The sequence below is a fragment of the Engraulis encrasicolus genome, chromosome 1 (assembly GCF_034702125.1).
Source record: "Engraulis encrasicolus isolate BLACKSEA-1 chromosome 1, IST_EnEncr_1.0, whole genome shotgun sequence".
Lineage (NCBI taxonomy): Eukaryota > Metazoa > Chordata > Actinopteri > Clupeiformes > Engraulidae > Engraulis > Engraulis encrasicolus.
In genome coordinates, this window is record NC_085857.1 from 55,829,910 (window position 1) to 55,842,972 (window position 13,063).

Sequence of the window (13,063 nt, forward strand, 5' to 3'; positions counted from 1 at the left end):
CACATGAAATAGGCCTATGACATATTTTGCAGGCCTAAAGGAATCTTAGAAATTACATTTCCAATGCAATTAAGTTATATTCAGGGGACCTAGAAAAGGTGGGGACTGTTTTAAAAGTGTCTACCTTTAAAGGTGTCTATATGTCTATATAGGCCTAAAGGTGTCTATATAGGCCTAAATTTTATGGGGAAATCCTGATTTGTGTTCATAGTACGGCCTCCGCAGGATTTTATGACCATGGTAGGAATTTGAAATGGCCCCTCGAATGAAAAAGGCTCCCCACCCCTGCATTAAACCTTTCTACTAGCCAGCTTTACATTTTATTATGATACTATAAGCTCAGAAATTAAGTTGATCAAACAATTCGATCGGTGCTATAAACATTTAAATGAACCTACAGAATAGGCTATCAGAATCATCTGAATGATCTTTCTTGGACATACATTTTGAAGTGACCCTTCGAATTAAAAAGGTTCCTCACCCCTGCTTTTGAGGAAAAACATCAATGTGCTTGGCCACTCTGGACTCCGTTTCTCGATTCTTGTCGTTGCTAACCGTCTTAAGTCGGTCTTGAGTTGGTCGTAAGTTGCTCTTGAGTTGGTCTTAAGTTGGTCTTAAGTTGGTCTTCAGTTGGTCTTTAGACGCAAGACCAACTTAAGAACAACTTAAGAACAACTTAAGAACAACTTAAGACCAACTCAAGACCTTGGTTACAACGTTGGTCTTAAGAACGAACAAAATGGCTAAAGACGTTAGCAAAGGCACTGTCGAGAAACGACCCCCTGGTTTTTAAATGGTATTCTGAACTAAAGCAAGGATTGTTCAAGGAAGACCGTCTCTGGTTAAATTAGTTCTACACCAAGCCTTTAGGTGGCAGTAAAACTAATTCGCACAATGCGAATTCCACACACAAGCCACAAAGAAGCCATCAACCGCGGTCAACAACACCTTCCTGATTGAACAGAACCACGCGCTGTCTGTGTGGTTTCACTGTTACAAGTTTCTTGGCGATATGGGGGGAAAGTTCCTCACATACCAACGGAAAATGGGCTTCACATACATGTAAGTACATTTTACTCAACTGTGGTTTAAAGTTTCAGTACTCAAGAGCGATTGAATAGCTCCTCTGAACACAGATCCGCCATTGCTAAGTTGTAGCACAGCCGGTTTACATAGCTGGTAGCTCAAGTCCCCTCAATAAATGTGACCACTCTAGTTGCTGCTGTACGCTAGTAAATTCTGATGACTTGCGAGCATCGTAATGACAAAATGCTGTGGTGAAACAGTGAATATGTTAAGTATACTTGTTGATGGTAAATTGTTTGACATTGCTCGTTCTCAGTTGCCTTTCCCCTGCCTAAAGATAGACAAAGGCTACCGTTAGCATGCTATTGCGTTAGCTCATCAACTAGATGCTGGGCACTGCTCATTTTTCACGTCTGCCCGGCATTTCGCTGATGAACTAACGCTTAGACGTCTTGCCAATGTATTTTACAGCGGCAAAAATGCATCTAGGCGACGTTGGCAAGACTGGTGTGCCGTCTGGGTATGTTGGTTTTCAGTGCTGGGCAGTAGCGAAGCGACTAGTTTAATTACATTCCCTAGTAGCTTGGTCGTAGCGTCACTACTATGTATCGAGTACGTCCCTGTAGTTAAGCTATTTTTCCTCAAGTAGCGACGTAGTCTACAAAAGCTACAATTTGTCCCGCATCGATGTTACTCAATGATTTTTGTTTTACTTTCTCTATCCTGAAACCTAGGCAGTCACACAGGGGTTCCAAGACCCACCTGCGTGAAATCAAGTCAAAGGTGGGATATAATTTAGTTCCATGCTACTTTGAAACACCTTGCCCTTTCAGCAAACCGACCGATTCTTCCTTGTTGCGTTCTATATTATGAAAGCTAACCGTGAGTAGTTCTGGCGGCAGCTCTCAGTAACGAGAGCTCAATGTATCAGCGCGAGCTCAATGTCGACCAGAGTGGTCAAGTTAATAGAGCACGCCACCCCGAAATCAATGTGAAATACCCTGGCATTTGCAACAGTAGGCAACCTGTCCTTAAAAAGTATGGGTCCTCAAAACAGCACTTGTTGCACAAATAAGTGTAGCTGGCCTCTTCAAGAAATTGAAATTATGCATGGTCACTTTTTCTTATTGTTTCACGTGGAGGTCTACTGAGTCTGACATTGTCTAAATAATGTAGGCTAGTTTATGTCCATGTATTATATTAGTACCCAAGGTTAATGGGTTATTCTATTTACCATGTTTTCACAGGCTGCTGTCTCATATGGCGAAGACGAGTCACTTGAAGGCCTAACTGCTCTTATGAGGAGCAGTCTCGCCATAGAAGACTGAAAGAATGTAAGATTAACTTCTTTGTGACCAATATGACTTGCTCATTGATACATTTGCTATGTCAATATGAGGTGCATGGCGAAGTATTTAATTTATTTGTCTCGCTTCTAGGAGCTGTAGAAACAACAGTGTCCTGCAGGATGCTGTGTCCTGCAATCCTGTGTGCTGTGCTACAGACGCGTGTGGAGGTCAACCCGAAATGGGCACAGTCTCACCACAGAAGAGTGAAAGAGGGTAAGCTTAACCTATAGCCTACGTCAGGGTTGGGGAACCTTTCTCATTCGAAGGGCCACTTCAAATTCATCCGAGGGGCCGTAAAAGTCCTCCAAGGGCCGTACTATGAACACAAACCAGGATTTTCCCTTTCACTTTAGGCCTATATTGAAGGCAGCCACATTTAAACAAACACCACCTTCTTCAGGTTCCCTGAATATAACTTAATTGTATTGCAAATGTATTTTCTAAGATTCCTTTACAAAATATGTCATTTCATGTGAAGCTTAATAGCATTAGAATTATATCGGGGGCCGGATAAAACTGCCTCAAGGGTCGCAAACGGCCCTAGAGACATAGGTTCCCCACCCCTGGCCTACATTGTCAATATGACTTGTGCTACTTTATAGATAAGTTGTCAATGCTGTGCATTGCTATGTTTTGATTTATTTTCTTACATCCTACAGATCCTGGCAGGGAGACGGTAGTGTCCTGCAGGATGGTGATGGGCCAATCTTACAAGAGACCACAGAAAACTGATATAGTGTAAGATTATCCCTGTTGGGCTCAATATGTCTTGCTTATTGATATATTTGCTATGTCAATATGAGGTGCATGGCGAAGTATTTATTTATTTGTCTCGCTTCTAGGAACTATAGAAACAACAGAGTGCCTGCTGCAGTATGACGAGGACGCCCTCATCAGAGAGCTCCAATAGACCCAGGTCCAGTGTCTTGGCAGGGTGAAATGGCACTGATATGGGTATGTACTGATATCAGTTAAAATGAATGAATTAATTCTCATATCTGAATAATGTGAACACTGGATTTACCACACACACACACACACACACACACACACACACACACACACACACACACACACACACACACACACACACACACACACACACACACACACACACACACACACACCCTAGGCCTAGATGTATATGCACTAGGGTGCATCAAAAAAACGCTTTTTCAGCCTATTGATCTGTCTGGGTGATAAAAGTGTTCCACTGCATGTACAAATAACACATGCAAAATATTTTTGCAATCCATGGTGGTTTACAGGTCCAACGGAATATGAGCTGATATGAAGGACTTGTGGATTGTGGATTAACTGCGTCAGTCTTTGCCAATTCAACGAAACCCTCCCACCTAATAACTTGGACTGTTTTTGTGATTTTGTTGAAATATTTTAACCTAAATATTTAAATGAAATAAAACCACTTTGACATATGTAAAATAACAGATTCCTAATTAACTATAATCATCGGTACCCCCCAAAATAATAGATATAGGTATTTCCGAGAAACTGGGAAATTCACACACTGACACACAGGCTAAGCAAAAGGAAAAAAATCATGCAAATTGCTCCAAGAATGGCAATGCACCAATCAAGTAGTCAATATGGCATTTGATACCACGGCTTCAAATACTGGCCATCTGAGCGCAGCCTGCATAGCCATACAGCTTTCACTGGGACGACCACTGCTGTGGTCTGGGTGCCGCCATCACATTGGCGAGGTGCTACTCAGTCAATGACCTCAGACTGGAGGTGTCACGCTCACCAGAGGTTGCACTGTTCTCTCGTCTGAGGGATAATTGGCACCTATTGCCACATGATGACAATGCAATTTGCATGTTAGGTTGCCAATGATAGTTCCACAAGCTTCATCAGCCCCCTTTGTATATGCAGGCACACCAAGCAACTTCAGCTGTGTATTATCTCCAACAACAACTGTCAGGCGCTCTTCCTTCTGGCGCACATTGTCAAGTGTCTGCGTCAACTTGCTGTCCCAGTGCAGGGTGCACAAGGCAGGTGGTATCCACTGCTCATGGCATTCCTCACTGATGGTCTTCAGCACTTTACGGCGTGATCGATCTGCTGTGGCATAGGATGTGGAATCTTTTGACAAATCACCACCTGACTCTGAGATCAGGCCACGTGTGAAAGCAGCTTGCTGCATAGGAGTCATCTTCAACCTTGTAGCCAGTGACACAAGATTTGGCCGGCTGAGGATGTCTGGTGGAATCAAGACTGTGGTGCCAGACCTGTGTCCTGTAGACACCAGAGTAAAGTCCTTTCAGAAATTACTTGTGAGAGTTGCAAGTAAGAATTCAAAGTCCCTCCATGGCTGAAGATCAGCTCAACAGTTATTCACCATGCCTAACAAACTCAGAGTCAAACACTCTGATTTTCATGAGGCCTTTATTTATTACAACATCATTCTATCCAAAACTGAAGATTTTTTTCCTTTTGCTTAGCCTGTGTGTCAGTGTGTGAATTTCCCAGTTTCTCGGAAATACTTATATCTATTATTTTTGGGGGTACTGATGATTATAGTTAATTAGGAATCTGTTATTTTACATATGTCAAAGTGGTTTTATTTCATTTAAATATTTAGGTTAAAATATTTCAACAAAATCACAAAAACAGTCCAAGTTATTAGGTGGGAGGGTTTCGTTGAATGGCAAAGACTGACGCAGTTAATCCACAGTTCCTTCATATCAGCTCATATTCCGTTGGACCTGTAAACCACCATGGATTGCAAAAATATTTTGCATGTGTTATTTGTACATGCAGTGGAACACTTTTATCACCCAGACAGATCAATAGGCTGAAAAAAACATTTTTTGATGCACCCTAATTTGGACCCAAGGTTACTTTTACCACAGCTCTGGCACAACATCACTTTTCATTTGTTTAATAATTGGTCAGGTCATTTATTCATTCCCCTTGTTTTTTGTTTTTTTTGTAGTGTCCTGCAGGATGCTGTGTCCTGCAATCCTGTGTGCTGTGCTACAGACGCGTCTGGAAGCCAACCCGAAATAAGCACAGTCTCTCCACAGAGGAGTGAAAGAGGGTAAGCTTAACCTATAGCCTACGTCAGTGGTGGGGAACCTTTCTCATTCGAAGGGCCAATTCAAATTCATCCGAGGGGCCGTAAAAGTCCTCCAAGGGCCGTACTATGAACACAAACCAGGATTTTCCCCTTCACTTTAGACCTATATTGAAGGCAGCCACATTTAAACAAACACCACCTTCTTCAGGTTCCCTGAATATAACTTAATTGTATTGCAAATGTATTTTCTAAGATTCCTTTACAAAATATGTCATATTTCATGTGAAGCTGAATAACATTAAAATTATATCGGGGGCCAGATAAAACGGCCTCAAGGGTCGCAAACGGCCCTCAAGACATAGGTTCCCCACCCCTGGCCTACATTGGCAATATGACTTGTGCTACTTTATAGTTAAGCTGTCAATGCTGTGCATTGCTATGTTTTGATTTATTTTCTTACATCCTACAGATCCTGGCAGGGAGACATAGTGCATGAGACCATAGAAGACTGAAATAGTGTAAGATTATCCCTGTTGGGCTCAATATGACTTGCTTATTGATATATTTGCTATGTCAATATGAGGTGCATGGCGAAGTATTTATTTATTTGTTGTTTCTACAGCTCCCAGAAGTGAGACTGAGTGCCTGTTGCAGTATGACGAGGACACAGTGACCAGAGACCTTCAGTAGACCCTGCTGGCATGATTGGCGGCTGAAGAACATGAAATCAACAGCAATGTTTATAATATTGTACATACCTGTATAGTCTGTACTAAAATGCAGTACCTGTACTATTTTTCCTCTTACTTTCATATTTACCACGTATTTACTATGAATTGACAGCTTTTACTCAAATCCATTTTTGTATGTGCCCTGACTAAAACTATCCTTAAACCTAACCTGTCAGAGGTGTAACAACAACCTGCTCTTAGCAATGTGGCAGCAGTCTACTTGGATGCAGCGGGGAACATAGAACCCTTTTTTGAAAAAGCATTGTATGTTTCTGAGTTTTATGAATTGTGCCCTTCCCAAAACCATCCTCAAACCTAACCTGTCGGTAATGAAATGTTTCTGAGTTGTACATTGGTGACCTGAGTGCTGTATACATCACTGCATATAGAGTATATTGTTTGCAGGGTATGTGTGTAGTTTTAAATTATTTATTTTTATGAAATGCATGGTTCCTGTCAAAGTGTGTGTACATTGTTTGGTGTGATATTAAAAGCGTTAAAACAATTCATTTTCATTTCATTCATTTTATCAATAAATTCACATCATGCATGCTAAAGCCCCATCACAGTGCAGCCTATAATGATGTGAATATAATGATGTGAATATACAAAGTAAAATCAACCTAGGTATATTAGTAATAATATTTTTTGCATAATTATACGGACCTACTGTATACGGTATGCATAAATTAATCCAACGTGACCAATAGAAGGTCGTAGCTGCCGACCCTGCTAACCAATAGCGCAGCTCTTTTACTTTGAGTCACGTGTCTTTTTCGTCCAATAAGAGCAAGGCTAGTAATCGTTGGGCCATTAACACCCTGCTGTGAGACCTGTCCGCGGCTCTGATTCGCTTCCGGGCGATTTAAGTGTCATCAAAACTATTAGTTTCGCATTCTCTCAAGCGCTCAAAATCAGACGAAAGTTAGGCAATTCCGTGGACGATTAGGAACGATTTCATTGTCACAAATCCCCCTTTTCGTGCTGTGAATACAACGCATGTTACCTGAACGAAAGTTCATGAATGCATTCATATTTTGAGCGAATGTGAGCTGAACGTACAGTATTTAGCCTACTACTATGAACGTGTTCATTCTGGAGCTTGTGAACGACACGTTCATTCCGTAGTTACCAGATTTAATTAATATTCCTGCGACTAAACACAGTGTCAGAGATTCTAGGAGTATTATATGTATCTTTCATAGAGTCTCTCTGAGTGTTTCAGACCGTCTTTCGTCTCGTGTAAAGAGGCGGGACCAAGCAAACAGCTGACCTACTTTGAATCAGAGCGGCCAGGAACCAACCACCAGTGTTATCATAGGCCTATACGGCAAGTTTGCTGACATCCCAGTGACTTTTTAGATAATCGCTTCTAGCGACCATCTTCTGGGCGTTTGGAATAAGTGTGGAGTGCTCTAGCTTCACTATTTAAGTTAAAAAATATATCTGCAAGCAGCAATGCGGGGCCAAGCAGTAAACTTGCCCAAGTCGCCACTGCAACAGAAAGAACTGCAGCGCCCCCTTTAGGCCAAATATCACCAATGTTGGTGTGAATTCTTTGGAGGGGAATGTGATCATGTACACCAAGTTTAGTTTAAAGAGAAATTAGACTAGAGGAGAAGCTTCAGTCTGATTGGTTCCAATTGTAGCCAGTTAGCTTTGCAGTTCCTCTTGGGTGTCCACTAGGTGGCAAACACTGGCAAGTGGAAACTGAGTGGAAAATGTACGGAATGGTAAAGGGAGACCATAGGGCTAAATGCTAAATAAATTGCTGCTGCAATTTCCAGTCACAAGTCTCATCATCAAAATATTGGTTGGAATTGTTTTTTAGGTTTTTTTCTAGCAGTAGCATTCCTTGAGACCCCGTATGAAGCTCAGTACAGAGATACAATATACCGAATTTCGGGTGATTATGGTCAAAAATTGTGGGAGAAGTAGCATTTTTATTGAATTTCCCGAAATCCAAAATGGCGGAAATGGTGTTGGATTCGTCTTGGCCCACGGATTCCAGGGATACCAAGTTTATGAAAATTGGCCCAGCGGTTCAAAAGTTACAAGCAGAAATGTACCTGCAACTTTGACCTGCTGGTGGCGCTAGAGCGTTGGGGCTGGGGACCTATAAATTGCTGTGGGTAATGCTGACCTGGGCTTGAATATGTGTGCCAATTTTCAGCATTTTACTACGTACGGTTCTATGGGCTGCCATAGACTTACAGTCGGAGAAGAATGGTGACTGAATAATAATAATAAGAAGAAATATAGCTGCAAGCAACAATGCGGGGTCAAGCAGTAAACTTGCCAAAGTCGCCACGGCAACAGAAGGAACTGCAGTGCCCCCTTCGGCCCAAATCTCGCCAATGTTGGTGTGCATTCCTTGGAGGGGATTGTGCTCACATGAACCAAGTTTATTTTGAATTCCTTAAAGGGCAGCTGAGATATAAGCTCACTTCCTGTTACCTGTTGGTGGCGCTAGAGAGTTTGAGCTGGGAATCTGGATTTTTTTTGTGGGAGGTCATGGGATTGACTAGTATGTGTGCAAAAAATAGCTAAAAGAATCTGACAAACGGTTGCTGAGATATGACCTCACTTCCTGTTTTGCCACTTTTACGACAATTTTGATTGGCTGTCACCTCCAAATGATAAGAGGTATCAAAAATTCTTTGGATACCCTAATGCCTATCAGTCTGAAGATGATGTGTACCTTTTTGCAGGTCATTCTGACAAAAATTGTGTGAGAAGTAGCATTTTATTGAATTTTACAAAATTCAAAATGGCGGAATTTCCCTTCTGTGTTGACATAACGTCATATAGTGCGTTGGATTCGGCTTGGCCCAAGGATTCTAGTGATGATAATATATTTTACATCGTGCATATGGTTTAAAAGCTAAAGGCAAAAATGTAGCAATAATTTTGACCTGTTGGTGGCGCTAAAGACTTTGAGCTGGGGGTCTGAATTTTTTTCACGGTTAAACGGTGAAAGATATCCAATATTCCTTGAGACTACATATGAAGCTCAGTCCAGAGATATTATATATAGTCAGGGACCCAAACCCTCAAAAGTGCTTTAAAATGGGAGGAACCTGACATGGCGCGTTATACTTTTTATTTGTAATTTTTTTGATAGTTCTATCCCTTAGGACAAATAATTAGAGGGTCTGCTCGGTCGGAAATATCGCGAAAAAAAGTTGTGCCTATTTTAATGTATGTACCCTTCATTTTTCGAGAGAAATTTCTGAAAAATGAAAAATGACCTGAAATCCTTGGTGGTTTGGTTAAGCTGTCCAAAAAGGCTTGCCTGGTACACAGGACACAACTACTGACTATATTCAATAAAGAAAATATTGTTAAACCACATTTGAACATGATTTTGGCTCAATTTTATGTCATAAAATTAGGCGTTTTTTTTTCACTTTTTTGCTATATTTTCAACTTTTCTTCTTTGGCAATCAGGTTTTTCTCCAAGGTTTGACATCAGACAATATGCCATTCTTTTTAGTACGCAGTATAGTGATACCACAGCAAAAACTATGAAAATACAACCAAAATCAATGGATCTGTGGGGACTTGAACTCTAGTTGGTGATCAACAGGCCCAGAAAGTCAATAGAACTGCAGGCTACAATTAAAATGCTGAAAGGCATGCTGAATACTGAGCAATATGACATACCCACCCACCCACACACACACAATCTGGGGATCCTTCAATGATGTTCACCCCAGGTGACACCCTGCACACCTGAACATACCCCACACATACATAGGCCTACTTCCTGGATGTGACGCAGTGAGCTACTTACACAGAAGGGGGAAAGGCAGGCCTACACAACTACCATTAAACACCTAACAGACCTGCCACTCTGCAGTATGGTAACCCTCTGGAAAGCCAATATTTTCAGGAATAACATAACCCATTTCAGTTTGCATACAGGGCAAACTGCTCTACACAGGACACCATCACCAGTATGCTTCATACTACTGGAGAACATGAAGCTGAGGAACACATATGCACAATTTTGGATTACAGTTCAACCTTCAGCACCATCCAGCCTCAGAGTCTTTGTTCTAAACCCCACTATCTGAGCCTGACCAACCATCATGTACTGTGGATTTCCTCTCTAACTGCTCCCTCTTGCGATTGTAATGGAGCGCTGCTCCTTTAAGGGAGGTCTGACGCTGCGGCACACGTCACCACGCCGCTCGTAGAGGCTTATGGGAAGTCTCTTCATAAACACTGCCAGTGGCTAGTATTCGGTAAGCCTGCAAAGTTCTCCTTTGCGCGTTTCATCGCCACCGGCGAATGCTGTGGTTGCTTCTCCCCTCGCCGTCGAGAGGAGTGCGGTGTCCAGTTCAGATCTAGGAGATGTGGACCATTTCTTGTCCTCGTGAGTATGTGGACCATTTCTTGTCGCTGTTTATGTGCTAGCCAGCAGCTAGTGGCTAACTTCGCGTCTGCTGTTCTATAGGTTGTGATTCCAACTTGGCGTCTCTTACTTGGCTAGAGTGATCTCTTGCTTCTCCACTGGCAAGGACTTCGGTGGACAATACCAACGGTTACCTTGCGCATTTCCCGTCTCCTGCACGCCGGTATGTATTATAGTGGGTTAGCTTGTGCCTTTACCCAGCCCTGACTGTTTGTTTTCGTACCATGGTTGCTAACGACGGCCATTATTATGGTTTCAGCGTGTGGTCGCTACCGGCGCCTCGGCCGTGTACCTCTGTATTGGCACTCCGACTGTGAGAATCGCGCATCGGTGCACCCTCATCTCCGGGTAAGGTAACCTCTCGGCAGCAGAATCGTGTCATAGTGGGTGTCCTGCTAGCTTGGCTAACGCTCTCCTCCTCCCTCGCAGGTTGTGTCCGTGTGGCCGTGGTCAGGCACACCACGCGTTTGGGTGCACGAGCGGCGACTTTTGGCCCCGGTTGTGTGGTGCCTCTGGAAGCCGGGAACCCGTATCTCGGCTGCTGCTCCGGCCTCGGGAAATTGGACATTCGTGTGTGTGTGTGTGCGTTGGCGCGCTTAGTTCAGTGTGTGTGTGTGTGTGTGTGTGTGTGTGTGGGCGCTCGGCTCGGTGTGAGCTGGTGTGGGAGCCATTCCACAGTGTGTGTGCGTGTGTGTACGTTGGTGCGTGTGAGTGTGTGTGGGGATACCTAGGGGACTGCACTGAGCTGAGCCTCTGGGGTTGGTTTACCTCATATTTTGATTTTCGTTTTCTTTCGTTTGCTGTGCCTAATTTCCTTTTTTTTCATTATTTCATTCAATTATCTAATTTCTTATTTAACTGCATGTGTTAATTGGATTTTGATTTATTTTGCATGGTTTGCTATGATTTCTTGTTGTTTCTGTTTGCCGTGAATTATTTCTGTTTGTTGTGAACTATTTCTTTACTTTTTCTTTTGTTAATCCTGAGGTGTGCCATTCGCCCTATTGTGTTAGCCGTGCCAGCCCCTAGTGGCACAGTCTGACAACCTGAGTGTGGGTTCTAGGGCCTTAGGCCTACCAGGTGTGTTGTTTATTGTGAACTAGCGAACATACTTTGGGGCAGGTGTTTACAGATCCGCGGGTGTGGTGGCAGCACGCCCACCCCTGCACTTTACGAATTGTGAGTAACTTTTTATATTTATTACAGAGTGAGGAAAATATATTTTTATAACGCAAAGAATAATAAAGATTTGAATTATTAATTGTCACCACTGTCTCTGCCTCCATTGTGCACGAACCTGTGTTTGCCTGGTAATCTATTGTGCGGGTACATTGTGTGTTGGTCCGGGGTATCTGTAACTACCCCTAATTCATTTCCTCCGGGGGCTCCACCCCCGGGGGTGGCGTAGTCGAACTACTTCCTGTAACGGTCTCGCCCACTACACTATCAACACCAGCACACTGCAAGGGCGTTAGCTAAGCCCTCTACTCTACACCCTGTTCACCCACAACTGCCTCTTTCTCCTCATTCGCTAACATAATGTCACACTAATTATGAATGAAGACAAGACAGACTACAGGAACAAGACAGAACATCTGCCGTCATGGTGTAAAAACAATAGCTCCGCCCTGGAGTCTAAAAACAACAAGGGAATCATTGTGGACTTTCACAAAAACAATCACAAACCCATGCAGATGGTGGATACATAATTGTGGTCAGCAGCACTGGAGTGCCACAAAGAATGGTGTTCTCCTTGGTATTGTTCATCCTATACCTACTTTTGCTACAGCACATAGGCCTACACCTATCACATGCAAGTTTCCATAATGACACTGCAATTGTGAGGTGGATCAAGGGTGGGCTGGAGGGGGAGTACAGGCGACAGGTGGATAACTTTAGGAGAACCACCCCTCCACTCTATAAGAGAGGGTTCTACACAGTGTGGCCTAAAACATCAGCATCAAAAAGGTCTCACACACTGTTATGTTGTATGACTGCCCTTTTCTTTGATTATGATACAAATTTGGTGTTGTATTGTCTTAATAAACTTCTACAAAGTCTGGACTTACTTTCACCAAGTTTTCACCAATACAAGATCTTATATGGATGATGGTAGAGTCTGGGCACTATGCCACGCCTTGTCCAGGATATCCCAAAGATTCTCAGTGAGGTTGAGGTCTAGACTTTGTGGTGGACAATCCATGTGTACCAATGATGTCTCATTAAAATGTGAGCCTCCTATACCAAGACTGGAAGATGAGGAGACACAACTTTCAAGCCAGAAGTGAGCTATTTCTGGTAATGAATGGACATTTTATCACTAGAACCTCATCCCCATGACATATTACTGCTGTATACAATATCATATGATGTGTATTACAGTATGTGTGTGGTTGTGTGAACTGACTTATAGTTAAATGTGTGTTATATGTTAAATATGTTGTGCAATAATATGTATTGTGTTTTTCAATACCTTAATTTACTTCAGGATTAA

At 42.6% G+C, this 13,063-nt stretch overlaps 1 long non-coding RNA gene across 2 annotated transcripts; it reads left to right on the top strand.

Moving 5' to 3' along the window:
• The first annotated feature begins 843 nt into the window (after nucleotides 1-843).
• Nucleotides 844-6,925, top strand: LOC134444020 (uncharacterized). 2 transcript variants are annotated; one of them, XR_010033867.1, is made up of 6 exons: nucleotides 844-1,809; nucleotides 2,274-2,360; nucleotides 2,466-2,588; nucleotides 3,035-3,329; nucleotides 5,335-5,936; nucleotides 6,041-6,925. It is a non-coding gene; the product is annotated as an uncharacterized LOC134444020 (long non-coding RNA). The 2 variants fall into 2 exon arrangements; XR_010033856.1 differs by having other exon boundaries at nucleotides 5,335-6,925.
• Nucleotides 6,926-13,063: the final 6,138 nt, after the last annotated feature.